The sequence below is a fragment of the Coenobita brevimanus genome, chromosome 72 (genome assembly GCF_032717465.1).
Source record: "Coenobita brevimanus isolate Jiangsu-jjx chromosome 72, ASM3271746v2, whole genome shotgun sequence".
Taxonomy (NCBI): Eukaryota; Metazoa; Arthropoda; class Malacostraca; order Decapoda; family Coenobitidae; genus Coenobita; species Coenobita brevimanus.
The window spans coordinates 6,283,627-6,292,484 of NC_137025.1; positions in this window are offsets into that span (position 1 = coordinate 6,283,627).

The following is an 8,858-nucleotide window of genomic DNA, read 5'->3' on the forward strand; positions in this document are numbered from 1 at the left end:
TGCTTCCATATATTAACTATTACTGTAATTTCCAATTACAGATTTATATAATATTGATATGCTTATGGTAATAAATTACAGTTTCAACCACAACAATCACTGACATCCAGTTGTACAGCACTAAGTGGCTTAGGCAAAGCATTAAATCACTGCAACCTTTTTGTATGCTTGCTCTTGATTGAGCTTGTACTCAATTCAGGCTGCAGTAAATATATACAGAAATATAAATTAGTTAAAACATTAACACATCAAGGCTAGGAGTGTGAAGAGACTGAATGAACTGCAACAAAATTTTCAGGCCATAATAAGACAACCAAACATAGTCATAGTGCACAGTGACTAATAATAAACTTGTACATCACCAAGTCAATGCAAACACTCAGCAATGACTAGTCAATGAAGATAATAAACTGTCATGACGTTAGGGCACACAAAAATTTATGACGAGCAAATATTACTGATTACATTTGAGCAATGTCTGTTTGCACTCCTTAAGGCATTCTTTACTACTGCACTATTCACTACCACTATTCAATTTACAATGAATAAAACATCCTTAAATAATAAAATATATATAAGGGAAGGGATACTATACTGCAACAACAACAAATTAAAACTATTATTTAAATGAAATAATATTCTGTCCACTAAAAAAAAAAAAGAAAGAAAAAAAAAAAAAAAGTGAATTCAAGGACATGAACTGAAATCCGGAGTAAACAAAGTTTTCATTTCTTGATTTGTTCAATGCCGAGCTTATTAATATTCACTAAACTGTAACTTTCAAATAATCATATTCTATAAATCATTGACCTTGGGTAGAACAAACCTGAAACAGACATGTTATGACACAAGAAATTAGTTGGTTTTTGCGTCTTTCATAATTAGCAACTGCGAATCCAGCATGTATGTTCTTTAGCATTCTCAGATAAGTATAAGGGTGGGCAGTAATGACAAGTGTCACCATCCAAAGAAACAATGTTTGGTCCCTTGCACTATAAGATCTGAGGAAGATGATGGCTGACTGAAGAATACAGTATAATTTAAACATTTTTACCAGGAAGCACTTTTTCAAACATCCATCAAAGACATTTTAAGAACTTGGTTGATGCTGCTCATGTGTAGAACCCAAATGGCTTCTGTGTGTTGTCCTCGGTCTTGGGGGTGTTGAGTGCCGTACCAAGAGCAAGAGGCAAGGCAGGAGGAGTACGAGTGCCCTGATGTCCTGGTCCAAGTGGAAGCAAGCGAGGCCTACCACGACCACGCTTCACAGGTGCACTACTTCCACCCACAGGACTTCCACTACCACCTGAACACAGAAAACATGTTACTAGACATACTGTCAACTACTGAAAAACTCAGACGGGATGTAGAGATATATTCTAAAATGCCACTGGCTATAAATACTATATGTTCACCAACTACATCAATTAAAAGTCTGCTTAGCTCTGAAAAGAACTGTAGAAAGAAAAATCATATAGTCAATAACACTTCCTTACATACTGAACGTTTTATATATATACATATAAGTAATCCCTCTAATATCCAGACGCTCACTATCCGGACATCCCCAATAACCGGACATAATTGTCCCAGGATCTGATATTCCCAGAATGGTCCGAAAACCGCAAAAAATTTGAAAAAAACCCAATTTTTACCTCAAAAACCTCATTTTATGCTTCTTTTGCATTTACTTCAGTCTTTTATGTCCCTTATTGGTGTGATTTGGGTATTAAATAGGTGCTATGCATGTCCTGAGGGCGTTGTATAGGTGTTTTTCTGAGCTAGGCTAGGTTAGGGTCCATAACTACCGGTCCAGGAGCCAGGGACTTGTAAGTACCCAGAAAGATGAATATTGTATGAACCTACCTCAAAAACCTCATTCTATGCTTCTTTTGCATTTATTTCAGTCTTTTATGTCCCTTATTGGTGTGATTTGGGTCTTAAATAGGTGCTATGCATGTCCAGAGGGAGTTGTATAGGTGTTTTTCTGAGTTAGGGTCCATAAGTACAAATCCAGAAGGCTGGGGCCCAATATCCGGACATGCCTATGGCTCTATTACGTCGGATATTGGAGGGATTACTATATATATATATATATATATTGCCAGACGCCTCAATCCCGTTTGGGGTGGCCACAAACAAAACACCTCCACATCGCCCTGTCCCCTGCCATTTCACTGCCCTGCTCCCAACTCACACTCCCCTCTCTCATATACCTCTCCACCCCATCCCTCCATCTCATCCTCGGCCTCCCCCTCCCTCTTCCCCCCTCCACCTCACTCACATACACTCTCTTCGTCAGTCTTTCACCCTCCATCCTCTCCACATGGCCAAACCACCTCAGTGTGTTCCTCATAATGCTTCCTATCACATCCACATCCACACCACAACGCTCCTTTATATCCTCATTCATCAGCCTGTCTCTCCATGTGACTCCACAGACTCCTCTTAAATAACTCATTTCCACTGTTCTCACTCTTGACTTATGTCTTTCCAACAACGTCCAAGCTTCACTTCCATACAATAGAGTTGGTATCACAGTACTGTCATATAGTAACTTTTTCACTTCCATGCTCACTTCCCTGTTTCTTATCACTGCTTTCAAAGAACCAGCAACCTTTCTTCCCTGCTGTACCCTTTCAAGCACTTCACCCTCCAAACCTCCATCCTTACTCATCACACTACCCAAGTACTTAAACGTACTCACATTTTCCAATTCCTCACCATCCAACCTCGCTGTATATTCACTGAATTCGGGCCAATTCCTCAGTTGTTTGTAGTGGTTTGCAAGCACCCAAACGAAAGAAACTGAACTGTGTAAATGACTTATGACTGAATTATATGATGGTTTTGGTGACTAAACTATGTAGCAATCTTAATTACCTAACCATTTGACAGGGGTAGTGAAAGTGGATACTGAACTTTTTGGAAAAAATGTAGTTATAAGTGTGGTTGGGGAGGAAGCAAACAAATGAAAACTACTGTGGAATCGCCCCTTCACCTCTCTCAAAGACCATCACTTTACTCTTCCCTACATTCACCATTAGATTCTGTTTCTTACACACTCTCTCAAACTCATCCACCAAGCCTTGCAGCTCCCCTTCGTCTTCACTCAACAACACAGTATCATCTGCAAACAACAGTACAGGGAGTTTCCAAACACTATCCTCTCTCACCAGGGCCACTCCAACATCCACTACCCTACCTTGTACCTCTTTTATTACCCCATCCATGTACAGATTGAACAACCATGGAGACATGACATATCCCTGTTTCAACCCAACCTTCAAAGAGAAAAATTCACTTAGTTCACCATCCACACGCACTGCAGCCTTAGCACCATCATACATACTCTTCACAGCATTCAACAACTTCCCATCTACTCCATATATTCTTAATACTTTCCACAATCCTTGTCTATCCACCCTGTCATATGCTTTCTCCAAATCCATGAAAGCCACATACAACTTCATTCCCTTCTCTAGAAACTTTTCCACTAAAGATCTAAGAATGAATATCTGATCTACACAACCTCTTCCCTTCCTAAAGCCTCCCTGTTCTTCTCCAACTAATTCCTCAGTTCTTTTTCTAACTCTGTCAATAAGTATCCTACCATACACTTTTCCTATTATACTAAGAAGACAAATGCCCCTATGATTACCACACACTTCTTTTTCCCCTTTCCCTTTGTACAAGGGAATAATTATACCTGACTTCCAATCCTCCGGGACTCTACCTTCCTCCCAGGCCAATCTACACATCTTCCACATCCATTCTACTACAATCTCTCCCCCATGCTTCAGCATTTCACCACACACTCCATCAATTCTTGGGGCTTTCCCCAATTTAACTTTCTTCATTGCTTCCACAACTTCTATCCTTCTGATTTTTTCATGTCTTCTCACCTCCCTCCTTCTCCCAGCCACTTATACTTGCATTACTTCCATCCTGTATGTTCAACAATTCCTTAAAAGGTTCTCTCCATATCTCTCTCTCTCTCTCTCTCTCTCTCTCTCTCTCTCTCTCTCTATATATATATATATATGTGCAGTGTTGCCTGGGAAAAACCTTATGATTGTGCATACTGGAATAGTTTGCAACCCTGGATGGCCACTCCCCCTGTGAAAGAACAAGACTTCTGAGGTCCCATTTTACCCAATGAACCTATGTTCCTCCTTAGACCCATTTCCCAACGAATACATTCCCCATGGACCTATTAATACCATAAATATATTTTTCCATTACTCAACCACCCAACCTCCCCTTCCGCCCACTCATCCGACCTGTTGTTGACAATAATTACATTGCATGTAAAAAAAAATAAATAAATAAAAGGAAAAAGTAATTAGCTGCCAAATTTCCACCATGCTGACTTGATTATTTCTAATCTTGACCATCAGGGGAGCCACTTTAGCAACTGTAATACAAGGCACACATCTGAATTTGTCGTAAAAATTTTACCCCTTAGAGATGTCCTGAGATTTCTATATCCATCCCCATTTCCACAGAGGACAGATAGCCAGACGAACATTCTCTTGTGTGTGTGTGTGTGTGTGTTTTCTGTAGAGCTGGTTGGCTCTACTGATGTCACCACGGGAAGGCAGCCCTCCATATACACACAAACACACACACACACACACACACACACACACACACACAGAAAGAACGGGGGGGGGGAAAGCGCCTATAATGTGATACTATACTGCGATACTTTAGTCCTCAGTAGGCTGTCACCCTGTGTACAATAAACCCTATGGGGAAAAAAAAAAAAAAAAAAAAAAAAAAAAAAAAAAAAGGGAATTTGGTCCCGACCTTCATTTTCTTCCTTGGGCCACTCTGCTTTCCACTTACTTCTTTCTACCACCCCTCTCTCTTTTCTACTTTCCACTTGACTCTACCACCCCTCTCACTTTTCTACTTTCCACTTGACTCTACCACCCCTCTCTCTTTTCTACTTTCCACTTGACTCTACCACCCCTCTCTCTTCTACTTTCCACTTGATTCTACCATTCATCTCTCTATCACTGCATCAAGGTACTGGACACCTGCCACCACTTCAAGCCTTTCTGCATTCACCGACACGGCACAACAACCATCACTTGCATGTCTTTCAAGGTATTTTCATCATCAGTAGTATCCTAACCCTATTTCACCTACGCTCTGGATGAAACTAAAAGAAAGAACTGAAGACCAAGAACTATCAACGGCGTCCAGTGAATTTGGCCACCATCAATCATCACAAGCCGTCATTATAACTATTTCATCAATTAATATAGTTTATAGAACATTCTCCTTCACTGGTCTCATCACTAATTTAATTCTTGTAAATGAGGGGGGAAAAAATGACAACATGAAGGAAAAGGATGAGTAAAAAAAGACGAGGCTAAAGCAGACTGAGACAGCCAGGAAGCAGGGTGTCAACACTAATGAATATCTACCTAAGAACCTGATATTTCCCACTCGAAATTTATCCATCAGCAGTGACCTAATAATAACCCCTTCAGGTCCCCCGAGGCTGAATGACCTTGAATTTCAAATTTCAGCACGAGAAAATTGCATAAGAATAGATGATTTTTATCAGTATACAGCTCTTTTACTTGCCATAATAAGTCTTCGCTAAACAAAATTCCGCCATGAAGAAAAAGCTTACAAGAAAAAAACAACATTATCTTCAAAGTAAGAAGAGAAACCGCTGATGGCGTGCGGTCCATATTCGAATACGTAAACGAATTATTAAAGCAAATAGGAATGCCACTGTATCGGAAGGATAAGATGATGAAGAGTTAAAAAAACGAATGCCAAGATATTACGGCATATATACAGTATATATACATACATCTATCTATCCATCTATCTATCTACCTATCTCTATTTAGCTACGTACCGACCTACCTATCTATCTATCTATATATTGATTTCGTAAAGAAATGGCTTAATAACCTGGGCCTTCAATCCAGAGGTCAATTAAAAAAAAAAGGGGGGGGGGAGTCAAGACTCATTCCTGCTGGTTCTACTCAAACTGTGTGAACTGCGACTCCATTTGTGATGGACTATGCTTATTATTATCCCCTCTTATATCAAATAAGTAACATATATTAACTGTGTCCCTTATATCCAGACATGTTTATTATTCTGCATAATTTATCTTTTACATTTTGTCTCTTTTCTGCAAGACTAGGGTAATATGTTTCCACTGCAGCTACGATGTTTGCTTATGTAACATTCAGATGAAGGACTGATTAGTTAATGAATGAATATGGTCGCATCTTTATTTGATTATTTTACGCTGCCATATGGCGAGAAGTGACGTGGCGTATTTAATTAGTAACTCGATAAAACTTTGTTGATTTTGAGATTGTTTACACAGGTCGAGTGATTTACCAAATAACTTTAGAGGGTACCTACCGAAGACTTCAACCAATGTTTGTTTCTGTTTGTGTTTTTGTTTAATTGCACTGTACTGGGTTCTTTTCTTGTTTTGTCGCTGTTGTTGTTGTTGTTAACTTCAGCCTCTCTGGCCGTGTAGGCCCATTAACTGCAGGAGAACAGCCGCCCCAGCAAGGCCGCTCGGTGCAATGAACGGATGTTTCCTTACGGCAGACAGCGCCTCGCCACAGCGAGGTAGGGATAAGAGTGTGGGGGTTTGGGTCCCGGATGGACGCCACAGTTGCGCCTCTCCACCCAGTTAACAGGGCACCACTGTAGACTCCACATCACACCGTCAATTGGTTATATGGTCACCACCCAACGCTGTAAATGGTTTCCTGAGTCATAGGAAACCATTAGGCTTGTCACTCAATGCAGAGCCACCTGAAGTCCAATACCATGTGATGAGAGAAATGGGAAGAGATGACGGCAGACACAGAAAAATGATAAAGGTCAAGTAGGAAGTAGGCAGCACTACTTCAAGTGAGTGGATGATGGTCGCCACCACGTATCAAAATGCAGCTGATATTATATTATATATATATATATATATATATATATATATATATATATATATATATATATATATATATATATATATATATATATATATTCAGTATATACGAGTATATATAATTCACACAATATAATTTCAATTACTGAAATCATGACGAATCAACTGTGGTGTGCAGGATTGTTTTACCGAAATTTTGAATGACTGTTCATGACAATGTCTGCAACTATAGATAGATTAATTTTTTTTTTTCTCTCCGCCAGGTCTGCGTGCACGGAGGAGCGGCGGCATGCAGTTCATTGCACTTCCTGGGTTAGCCGCTTCTCTTCACATGGCGGAAGCTGTAGCGGTGGGAGCCTGACCTCTCTTCGTTTGTAACTTACTCTGATGCTATACATAACTTCTTTAATTATGGCAGATATGATTCAACTCTGTGTGGTCAATATTCACGAGTGGGTCTCGTTTACCTTAGCGCTGACTGTATGATCTCTCGGTCAGTATCACCTACTGGTTTGTGTACCTGCCAGTCGCAGTGGTTACAAATTGTCTGCACTGACGCCCCCTCTTAGTTTCAACGAAAATCTCAGCATCCCTCCCCTAATAACTATAATCTAGATACATATGTTTAAAATTCTATAGTACTGCTGAGGTTTTGCTAAATGGTAATTATTTTATTCCTTCATCTCTCTCTCTCTCTCTCACACACACACACACACACACACACACACACACACACACACACACACACTGAAAACAATACCAGCTTCGCTATCGCGGCTGCTAATAATAACAATTATTATCATTAATGGATTTTGCTTGTAGCTAGTTAGCTGTGTGCCAGTATCTAGTCGTGGTTTCATTGCAAATGTGTGTGTGTGTGTGTGTGTGTGTGAGAGAGAGAGAGAGAGAGGGGGGCGGGGTACTTTAGGACAATATCAGTTTCCTTACGACATCTAAACTAAGAATCATAATGTCTCTGTACATGGCTTTCGGGACCCTCAAAGACACTCCTTCCCTCCCGTCTAACTAAAGTCGTCAGATTATTCCACAACCGTCAAGGCGCTCTACGTTTAATCTCGGAAAGCTTGTTGCATCTAATGAATGACTCTCAAATAAATGTCTGGTGAACATAATATACTTACAATTAACTCAGGGTGAAAGTTAACGGTGCACAAGTTGGATTATCTCTTGGTACAACCGCATGTCTAGGAATCACTTCAACTGACTAATGAGATGAATGAAGATGATCTAATTCGTCAACTGGTAAGATTATTATAGCTGGTGAGTTGTCTAGAAAATGAACTTGACCTGTTTGCTACCCGACTGACATGATCCGGTCAGAAAGTACGTGACCGGCACACCAGACTTTGTGCAATGGGAGCGTGGTTATTACCCATCCACGGAGGGATCCTGACTCTGCGTGACCTTGCTGACACGATCTTGGCGTAGTGCAGACCAGAACTTCCCAGCCACACTATACTTAACCTAACCTCTGACCCACTGCTGGGGAAGCACCACGTCTGACTCGGATCATACTTTTTCTTCATTATTACGCGGAGGGGGAAGAACGTGAAAGCGGCCAGCAAAAAGTAAAACACGGGGACTGAAAAGTAACCATGAGACGTGAACTAATAAATTCGTAGTAAGAAGTGAATATGAAGAAATACCGACCAAACGAACGAGCGCGCGCGCGCACACACACACACACACACACACACACACACACACACACACACACACACACAATGACAGGAAGAATGATATATCAGTATTAATTAGCAAGTTTTTCACAAATATGAAAACAGACGCTTTGAAAGCAAGAACATGAACGCTAGTGAAATAAGACGTGCAAATGACGTACAAAAGATATGTAACAGCAGATGAGTCACCAGTATGAATGGAATAACTGTAAAGGTGA